Source organism: Chrysochloris asiatica, unplaced genomic scaffold (assembly GCF_000296735.1).
Source record: "Chrysochloris asiatica unplaced genomic scaffold, ChrAsi1.0 scaffold00025, whole genome shotgun sequence".
In the NCBI taxonomy this organism is placed as follows: Eukaryota; Metazoa; Chordata; class Mammalia; order Afrosoricida; family Chrysochloridae; genus Chrysochloris; species Chrysochloris asiatica.
This window is the reverse complement of record NW_006408543.1, coordinates 9634010-9645315: the sequence shown is the minus strand read 5'-3', so window position 1 is coordinate 9645315 and position 11306 is coordinate 9634010.

The following is an 11306-nucleotide window of genomic DNA, read 5'->3' as shown; positions in this document are numbered from 1 at the left end:
TTTTTTTTTTTCTTTTTCTATACTTTTGTTGTTAGTGATCCTATGTGATAGAGAAGAACTAGCTCATAGGATTTCTGAGACAATAAAGGCAGTATTCTTTATAGGAGAAGTGCAGTGGCTCCACAGGATAAGCACTGGATTGTGAACCACAAGATTGGCAGTTCAAGCCCACCAGCTGCTCTGTAGGGAAAAGGTGAGATTTTCTGCTTCTGCAAAGATTTCAAAAGCCTCGGTCACGAAGAAAGGCAGTGTGCTGACAGCCAGGAGGAGGCTTGCAGAATGTGTTCTTTGGTTGGTTGTTTAAATGAGTGTTTTTGTGTACATTAAAACAACAACAATGACCACAACAAAAAAAGAGAGGAAATCGAAGCAAATACTGTTGAATGATGATGCATGGAGGAGATTGTAATCAGTGCAATGAAATGATGAGTGTAAAACCCATGTTCTCCCATGTAAACTATGACTCAATTCACAATAAAATCTTAAAAACAAAAAACCATGGCTCTTATGACTTGGAGCTGACTCTATGGCACTTAGTAACGACAACAACAACACTCTTTACAGGAGCGTGTTACCTGGTTTTTCTTCTTCAGAGCCACTGGATGGATTGAAACTACCAATTCTTTGGTTAGCAGCACAGTACTTAATCATGGTGCCTGAAGGAGTTTACTACAAACTCCAAAACAAACTGACTGCCATCGAGTAGGTTCTGGCCCACGGCCCCTCTAGGACAGAGCAGACTTGCTCCACAGTGTTCTAAGACTTTCAGTTTTTAATGGAGCGCACAACCTCCTCTTTCTCCCTTGGAATGGCTGTTGGATTTGAACCATGGACCTTGTGGTTAGTTACCCAGCACTCAACCCATCGCACCCCAGAGTTCCTAAATTAGACAAAGCAATTAGGGAATGGACCTCTCCTCTCCCCAGCTGATAAGGCAGCCTTTGTATTTCAGATGTAAATCAATTTCAAGAGGGCAGGCTTTTTTTCCCCCCCTCCGTATTTTCATTTTTAGACGTGATGGATCCCCCTTGGGGAAGTGGATGAAAGAATCCGTTTAGCATCTGCTTGCTTAAAACCCCAAAGGGGAAGAGAGCACGGATGTCAGCCTAGGCTATCTAAGTCAGTTTGCAATATCTTCTTTTCAAGAAGGTGGCAGAATTATGTAATTGTCCTCCACGCATAAGGAATGAAAATACCTCTCCTAAATGAGAAGCTGGAATCCTGGTGTGGCGCTGTGGGTTAATGCGCTGGACTGCAAAGTCATTTGAACTTCAATGTCGGCAGTTCAAGCTCAACAGCTGCTCCTTGGAAACTCTATACAGGGTCGCTATGGGTCGGAACCGACTTGACGGCACTTAACAACAACAGCAAATGAGAAGTTTGACAATAACAGAAGACACCATGAATTCCAGTCTAGCAAGGGGTGCATTCCTGCTTCTCCCAACACAATGAAGCCAAATGGTCATCTGTGCTGGGCAATCCCACAAACACATGACTGCTGCCCCTTGTGCCTTTCACCCTCCACAGAGGAGGTGGGTCCCTGTTCTCCCATGGACAGAAAGACCTTTGGGGTCAGTTAGAAAGTGGCCTTGCCCGGAAGTGGTCACTGCCAGGTGCACAGGGCTCTTCTCTTCCACTCACAGACGACCTGAACCAGGGAATGCACAACCAAACAAGACCCAAACTAAAGGCACAGGGCAGAGGATGGGAAGACGAGGATCTGCCAAAGCCCAGCAGGGTGGAGAGGTGATCAGATGGGTCCATGGAGCCTGTACTTCTGGACAGGGGCCCAAATGGCCATCTTGTGTGTGCATGACTTTGAAAATCATGGCATCTCGTTGAAGCAGACCAGCCTTTAAAAGTGGATATTACCTGTTGAAAATTCTAGGGCGCAGCTTTTGGTTGAAGGATCCCTGGTGATGAAGTGGTTACAGTGTTGGCTGCTAACTGATGGGTGGGCGTCTGGAACCTACCAGCTGCTCCACTGATGAGAAATGAGGCAGTCTGTTTCCATATAGATTTCAGCCATAAAAGCCCTAGGGGGCATTCTACACTGTCCTATGTGGTCATCATGAATCTCAATCAATCGACAGTAGTCAGTTTGGTTTTGACCTTTGAGGAGATCCTGAAGAGTGCAAATGGTTAACTACCAACCCAAAGGATGGAGGTTCAAGTGTACCCAGAGGCACCTTGGAAGAAAGGTCTGGCAATCTACTTCCCAAAATATCAGCCATTCTACTCAGACATACATGGGGTCACCATGAGTTAGAGCTGAATCTATGGTTGACCTTTGATGGACAGATTAAACACTGCTGAATCAACGCTGATATAAATATCTGCCCAGTGGCAAGACCCTTCTGAGACCCCAGGATTCCCAAGGCGGATGGTGTGGTTCTTGCCCACAAGGAACTTAGTGCCCCGTCCGTCAGATCCACTAGCTAGGGGAAGCTGGAGGAGTCAACAGTGTCTGGTATGGACAAGAGGACATGCAGGTAGGATGGATGTCAGAGAGGGGTAGGGGTCAGGGAGCCCAGTGTGGAGGCTGAGCCTGGCAGGTGGGGTGAATTCAAGCCTAGGGGTGAGGTGAGCAGCCGGAGCTGAGACAGGCCAAGGGGTGGGGGGCCCTTTGGCTTCAATAGGGACCCTGGAGTGGGGCAGGCTGCAGAGGTGGAGCTTAAGGGTCAGAATGCTGAGGTGCTGGACTGGCCTGGGACCATGGTAGGTGTCAGCTGGGGACACCATCCTGGTAACCCTGGAGGCTGCACTGCAGGGTCAAACCGGAGAATTGTGGGGTTCTGGCCAGAGGGTACAGTCTGGGTGGTGAGGATGAAGAAAAATAAAAACTGTATGGGCAGAAAGGGTGTTGAGGGGAATTGAGGAGCCAGGGCCCAGGATGCCTCCTGGGTCTATGGCAGTGTAGTTCATGGAGCAGAAGGTTGGTGGTTCAAATCCATTAGCCTCTCTACAGGAGAAAGATGAGGTTGACTGTTCCTCTAAAGCTTTAGAGTCTCGGAAACCTGTGGGGCCGTTCAACTCTGTACCATAGTCACTCTGAGTTGGAATCGATTCAACCACAGAGATTTATTTTTTTGGATCCTGTGACTTAATGCAAATGTGCAATCAATCTAATTTGATTGGAAACCCATCTTTCTATGTCTCTAGACCTTCACTGAGGAGCCTCAGTGTCACAGTGATTACAGAGCTCAGCTGTTAACCAAAAGGTCAGCGGTTCGAACCTACCGGCTGCTCTCTGGGAGAAAGATGTGGCAGTCTGCTTCTGTAAAGATGTACAGCCATGGGGACCCTAGGGAGCAGTTCTCCTCTGTCCTACAGGGTCCCTGTGAGTCACAATCAACTCAACAGCAATAGGTTTGGTTTTGGTCTTGGCTTTGTTAGATGTCCATTAGCTTTTTCATGAACTTTGTCTTATTGAATTTCAATAAAAACATGCAACAGTCATCTAGAAATGAGTCATGAACGTGACCAAGGAGGACCAGAGATCAACCTCAGATCTACATGATTGTGTGGCTCTTTTCCCCCGCCAACTCATCCAGTAGGAGTCCTAGTGTGGCGCTGTGGGCTAATGCGCCAGACAGCAAAGCTGTTTGAACTGCAAGGTTGGTGGTTCAAGCTCACCAGCTGCTCCTTGGAAACCCTATACAGGGTTGCTATGGGTCAGAACTGACTCGATGGCACTTAACAACAACAACAACTCATCCAGTAACAAGCTCTGATAGCATAGCGGTTACGAGTTGGACTGCTGATTGGAAAGTCAGCAGTTCAAAACTACCAGCTGCTCCGCAGGAGAAAGATGAGATTTTCTGTTCCTCTAAATATTTACAGCCTTGGAAACCTTATATAGGGTCGCTATGAGTTGGAACCGACTCCACTGCACATCACCACCACCACTACTTGTCTAGTATTCAATGAGCCTCCCTACAGAAGGTGTCTTATCTTTCAGTTGCATATTAGCCACCTAAGGCACCAAATCCAATCAAACATTTCCACCACATTTTATCAGAGCTCTGGTAGCGCAGTGGTTACAAAGCGGGCTGCTAATCTCACAGTCAGCAGTTCAAAACTACCAGCTGTTCTGCAGGAGAAAGATGAGGCTTTCTGTTCCCATAAAGATTTACAGCCTCGGAAATCCTGTACAGGTTTGCTGTGAGTCATAACTGACTCCATGGCACACAACAACAAAGAGTCCTGGTGTGGCGCTGGGGATTAATGCGTCAGACCACAAAGTTATTTGAACTGCAAGGTCGGCGGTTCAAGCTTACCAGCTGCTCCTTGAAAACCCTATACAGGGTCACTATGTGTGGAATCGAGTCAATGGCACTTAACAACAACAACTATGTTCCAGAAACCCCTGAATGATGTGTGGCTGCCGCCTTTTGCAGCTCACGGTCACTTCTTTGTGTTGTTGGTGTTGAGTTGTCTAACTCATGGTGGTCCTCTGCTCCAAGAAATGAAACATTGCTTGGCCCTGCGCCATCTGCATGATGCCTGGGATGTTCGAATCCACGGTTGTGGCCGCTCCACTGTGTAGTTTGAGTATCTTCTAACCTAAGGCACTCATTTTCCAGCATTGGATCTGTAAAAACGGTGTGGCAGGGGCGTCTGACCTCTTCTAACTTCACCAGGAGGCTGCGGAATCAAGATCAATAGCCCAAAGATAATTCCTAGGAGGCAGAGGTCAGGCATACCTCCTCTATAATCTCTTTATCAACCTTCTGGCACCAGTTGTTCCTCCCCAGGCGCTCCCTGCTTTGCTGGGTTTGATCCAGTAATGGCTGCACAGAACTCACAGACCATATGCACAGTTACCGGGTATATTAGGAAGGTGTTGTTGGTGTTGTTGTTAAATGCAGTCGAGTCGATTCCGACCCACAGTGACCCAAGCTGGTGAGCTTGAACCACAGACCTTGCAGTTCAAACGGTTTTGCAGTCTGGCGCATTAACCCACAGAGCCACAGGATCAGGAATAAATTAGGGTACAGTTCTTTGTCCCTCACCTACAAGACTCCTCAGTCTGGCCTCTGCTCTGCTCAGGCAAGTGTTACAAAGCTCTTTGTTGTTGTTGCTGTTGGTAAGTACTGTGGAGTCAGTTCCGACTCATAGTGATCCTGCACAGGGTTTCCAAGACTGTAAATCTTTACGGGAGTAGAATGCGTCATCTTTCTCCCATGAAACCACTGGTAGTTTCAAACTGCTGACCTTGAGGTTGGCAGCCTGATCATAACCACTACTCTACCAAAGCTCTTTAGATATGCTAATATGTGCCTGGGGTCACCCGGCTCTACCAGGAAGCCTTAAGTGCTCAGCTCTCTTGCTCTTGCTCTTGGAAGCAAGCCCATTGTACTATTTCTTTGCCTTTCCTTCTCACCATCTTTGGTGTTATAGCTCTCTCTGTGTGTCTCCTGGATCTACAAGAAAGCGTCTCAGCATAGGGACCCCAGGTCCTAAGAACTTGCTCGGCTCCTGGCTCTTGGTGGTTTCTACTCTTCTCTGGGATTGGTTCTCATTTAAGCCCATCAGGATGATAAAACTGACCAATCACAATGTCAACGTTCCATACACCTTATTTGTGTTGCTCCCACTTCTACATGGGTTTCATGTACTTTATTTGCATTTTTAGCAAGCTGTCCAATCCCCTTCGTGGGCCACAAGCACCTTATTTGCATAACCCCACTCACTCATTTTTTAGGACCATAGCAAAAGAGTCCACAGAAAAGCAGACTCCGCACACTGCAAAACCAGATAAGGCTAAGTCACAGGGTTTTCATTAGCTAATTTTTAGACATAGATCACCAGACCTTTCTTCCTATTCCTTCTTAATCTGGACTCTCCACTGAAACCCTTCCACCATAGTTGATCTTGCTGGTATTTGAAATCCTTGTGACATAGCTTCCAGCATCATAGCAACATGCAAACCATCCTAAGAGGACAGATATACAGATGGATGAATGGGTAGTGGCTTCTTTGCTTAATGTGGTGGAAATTGGATACGATTGAATTTTCTAAAATAAAAATTATGCCCAAAAGAGGAGTGAGGACTGACTGAAGATACACCAATGCCACTCTCACTGTATTTTGAGCCTAGAGAACTAAGAGAAACATAAGATTAATAAAATAATTATTACAGGAATAACCAAGTTCTCTTCAACAAAGCCCACCTGTGGAATATTAGCTAGCCTTATGTGGGAGTAACTCCAACAGTGAAGGGGTTAAAATAACAAATAAATGACTTCATTTAGACTTGAATATTTCTGGCATTTTTCTAGAATCTTCTTCTTCTTCTTTTTTTTTTTGCCACAGTATTTGATGTGACAGCTTTTGTTTGTTCGCACTTGTCTCTCTTTTAAAATTCTCATATCAGCAGTCAAAGCTGTTTTTTTTTTTTCTTTTTTTTTCTCCCTGTAATGACTTAAGCTTGGTATCTAAGAGAAATTACTGCTGCGTTCCTTGAACTTACAATATCACCCTTAATTTGGGGGGAGCAAAATTATAATAACTTTGATCTGAAAATAACGAAGAGTTAATGTTGCTGTTAAGTGCCATTGTGTCGGTTCCGACCCATAATGACCCTGTATAGGGTTTCCGAGGAGCAGTTGGTGAGCTTGAACAGACGGCTTTGTGGTTCAAATGACTTTGCAGTCCAGTGCGTTAACCCACAGCACCACACCAGGACTCCAAAAACTTAATAAAGGGGTCATTTACATCATTTTTGCCAATTGGTCAGTCATAAAAGTGTTTTTACCACTGAACTTATTTCTGTTAGTCTTTTGTTGTTGTTTTTGTGAAGTGCCATTGAATCCGTTCTGACTCATCGTGACCCTGTGTAGGGCTTCCAAGGAACAGCTGGTGGATTTGAACTGCTGACCATTTGGTTTGCAGTCCAGTGCTGATCCTACTGTGCCACACCAGGAGTCCTTTAGAAGTACCAATGTTGAAGCTTGTCCAGGCAAGGAAAGGGTGGCCAGCATCTATTTTTGAGGTGAGGTTCTGGCTTCCATGGGGTCCTTTTTGAGACATCGAGACTTAGTTGTCTCCCATGCATGGGAAAACTGGACAATGAATAAGGAAGAGTGAAGAGGATTTGGTTCATTTGAATGATGGTGTTGGCAAAGAATATAGACTACACCATGAAGTGCCAGATGAGCAAACCAATCCTTCTTGAAGAAGTTCAGCCAGAACACTCCTTGGAAGTGAGGATGGGGAGACCTCATCTTACATACTTTGGGAATGTTGTCAGGAAGGGGCAGTCCCTAGAGAAGGACATTATGCTTGGTAGTGGTGGGTCAGTGAAAAAGACAAAGACCCGCCCTCCCCCTCCCCCCAACAAGACGAACTGAAACAGTGGCATCAAGAGAGGGCTCAAACATCAACTGTGTGAATGATGCAGGACTGGGTGGTGTTGAGCTGTGAGTCAGAACTGATTCAGCCACAACAAAAGCATCGCAGTTAGGAAGGAAGTGAGGAAGAGGAGGGAGTTCAAAGATGTCACTCTTGCTGAGCAGACAGCCTTGTTTTCATTCTTGGAACCATTGTGATGTTGGATGCACACACGCTGCTGCAAAGAAAAGAACACAGCTTATGCGTGGGTAGCAGACTCCAGGTAACACTTTAACGCAGGTGTGGACAGGTTACAGAGAGGCATCTTTCTTTTCTAGTCTCTGCGAGATGATTTTGAGACCATGAAAAACTGGAGTTTGTTGACGAATCATCGGAAGAACAGCTTTGAAAATGAATGTTCTGTTTCCTCAAGCGTGCACACAGCAGTGAAAATCTGTAGTGCTCTTCAGCTCCCTCCTCTTTCCCAGGCTTCTCTGGTCACCATCACTTTGGAAAGAGCATTGCCCTATCGGCCCCTGACTTTCAAGGGTGCCCACACATGATTTGTTTGAGTGACTAGTGGAAAAGTGTAACTCCTGGCATTTTTGGAGGGGAAGGCTGTTTTCAGGGTGGTGGGTGGTGGTTTCTGGACCCCCAAAGTCTCCACTGGCTGCTATTTGTCAACCTTCTCTGTGTGTATATCTTTGAAGGCATAGCATTACCATGTTAAAGAAGGACACCAAAAAGCCAAATGCCAGTGGAATTCTGTAATGTGGGCTGCAGCGTAAACTGTGGTAAGGTTGAACTGAGGAATGTTCTAGAAAACCTGCAAGTAATTAAGTTCTCCCTCCAGCAAGGTAAAAGCAGAGACTGAAGTATATTAGTACAAAAAGGGAAAAAAAAAAAAAAAAAAGAGTGAGATCTTTTTTGGTGGTTATACTCTTTCTTTTATTTTTTAACATAAGTCAATAAAGAGTAGTTCTGGCAAGATGAAAAGACCTTATATCTAATTACTAACCTAAGGAGAAATAACAAAAGATACAACCATTGTTGGTTGCATGTTTCAAATCGCTGAGGTCAAGACCAAACTTAGATTACCCTGTTTCAGCAATTCCCAAACCATGTTCCGGGGAATAAAAGATATATCTTGGGAGGGGAGATTTCATGGCCAAATCAACTGCAGAAACCTAGCATATGATTTCCCCTGGTTGTGAGATTCAATGTGCACATTCAATAGCTACTGAGGATCCTGTTTGCCATTGTTTAAACCCTGTGTTTTCTCACCCCATGTGACCATAGAGTCCTTCTTCATGGGGCACCTGCTAACATCTTATGGGAAATTTTACTTATTTCACTGTGGAAATGTCATCCACAGGGTTGGTACTTCAAACTCACCAGCTGCTCTTCAGAAAACCTGTACAGGGTTACTGTGAGTTGGAACCAACTTAACAACAACATCACAACAGAGTTGGTTCTGCTAACCACATTCCTCTTCTTTCCCATGCTTGCTTTCTATCCCTTTTATTCAGGTCTGTACCATCCCAGAGTCTACTTGATGTTTGTGTCTAGCTCTGGGTAGACTGTATGTGCCTTGAGGACAGGCAGTGATCCTATTTGATCTTTGTACCCCATAAGGGCCTGGTGCAATAATGCAGGAGAGAAATAGCTCTGTCTTTATTCAAACTTTCTTTGTTACAACAAACTAGAATGATTTCTTTACCAGAAGAGTTGTAGCAAATGAATATTTCTAAAAGTTATAAATGACAGTGGTGGATGTGAAAAGAAGATGAGAAGAAGCAATGGTTGTAAACAGTTTGGCAGATGGAGGCATTCAGCAAAGGTCCTTTTTGTGTCCTGGACTCACTTGGTGATCTGAGGATGCTTATGAAACCTTTCTTAGACTGATGTTTTCAAATGCATAAGATAAAATATATAGGATTCTTAAGGAAAACCATACCATGAAAAAAAATATACAATGTCCTGTGAATCAAATGTGGGATATAGTAATACATGGGTTACCTTATTACCACTTTAAATAACAAGGTCTCACAGAAAATGCAACAACTGCCATTGTTTGGAAGCAATGAGCATGAGTAGTATTTTGAACTACCTGTGATAGCTTTAATGCTACAAGAAAATATTTGTGATTTCTCTGGGTGACAGGGGCAGGTACTGCTAATGCTGCTGAGATGTATTGACAAGTTCACAGTAGAAGGGAATGTTCTAGATGTGGTTGGAGAGTAGAGAGAACATTTAGAGAGAAAACAGAACATTTCTCCCTCCGTCAAGTTCACAGAGACCTTGCAGTCAAAGTCAAAGTTGCTTCATTTTTGTCAAGTTGTTGTTGTTGCTAGTTGTCATCTAGTCAGCTCTGACTCTAGGTGACCCTAGGTGACCCTATCTATGTCTGACAGAAGGAAATATCTTCCCCATCCTGTGCTATTGTCTTCAGTATTGGTATGCTTGAGTCCATTGCTGCAGTTACCATTGCTTCCATACTAGGGGGCTCATCTTCCAGCAACATACCAGACAATATTCTGTGGCTGTTTTTGTTGGTTAACTTTTGAAAGTACACTGTCAAGTCTTTGTTCCTAGCTTGTCTTAGTCTGGAAGCACCACTGAAACCTGTCCACCATGAGGATGTGAAATATCAGTGGCATACAAAACCAACAGTCTGAATTATCCTCAATGGAAATAATTCTTCTTGTGAACAGGAACCAGGCAAGGATTTCCTTTATCACCATTCCTGTTCAATATTGCGCTGGAAGTCTTATCAAGAGCTATAAGTCAAGAAAGGGAAATTAAAGGTATTCAAATTGCCAAAGAAGAAGCAAAATTCACTCTATTTGGAGATGATAAGATCTTATACACTTAGAAAGAAAATTATTGGATCTCAGTGAAAGAGTCATCAAAGTGTAAGGGTACAAGATCAGCATATAAAAATTAGATTCATTTACACTAATAAAGAGAGCTCTGAAAAGGAAATCAGGAAAACAATACCATTTACTCTTGTCACCCAAAAGATTAAATACTTAGGAACAATTCTAACCAGAGAAATAAAAGACTTATACCCCAAAAAACTATAAAACACTACTACAAGAAATCAAATGGTCTACAAAAAGGAAGATGATACCATGCTCATGGATAGAGAGACTTAACATTGTGAAAATATCAACACTACCCAAGTAATCTATAGATATAATGCAATCCCATCCAGATTCCAACATAATGTTTTAAAGAGATGAAAAAACTAGTCACTAATTTTGTATGGAAAGATAAGGGATCCTGGATAAGAGAAGGACTACAAAAGGAGAGCTATGTAGGAACTCAAAAGTAGATTTATCCACATATGGTATGTTGTTCTTTGACAAAGGACCAGAAAACATTAAATGGGGAAGAGATAGTACCTTCAACAAATGGTGTTGGCAAAATTGGAAATCCATTTACAGAATGAAAGAAGACCCTTATCTCACACCAAAGAAAAAAAGGAATCCAATGTGGATTAAAAATCTGAATGTAAAACCTAGTACTATAAAGATCAACAGTGGACACATAGGGACAAACTTTGGGGCTTGGATACTTGGCATAAATATACTATCAAACATAACTGAAAATATACAAACTGAAGAAGACAAACTAGATGACTGGGACCTTCTAAAAATCACACACTTATATGAATCAAAAGGTTTCACCAAAACAGTAAAAAGAGAACCCATAGATTAGGAAAAACTTTTTTGCAATGACATATTGGACGAGGGACTGATCTCTAAAATTTATAGAAACCGTCAATAAGAAAAAGACAAATCATCCAATTAAAAATGGGCAAAAGGTATGAACAGACACTTCACCAAAGAAGACATTCAAGTGACTAAAAAACATGTGAAGAAATGCTTGTGATCAATAGCTATTAGGGAGATGCAGATCAAAACAGCAATAAGATATTATCTTATCACAGCACTAAAATCACAGTT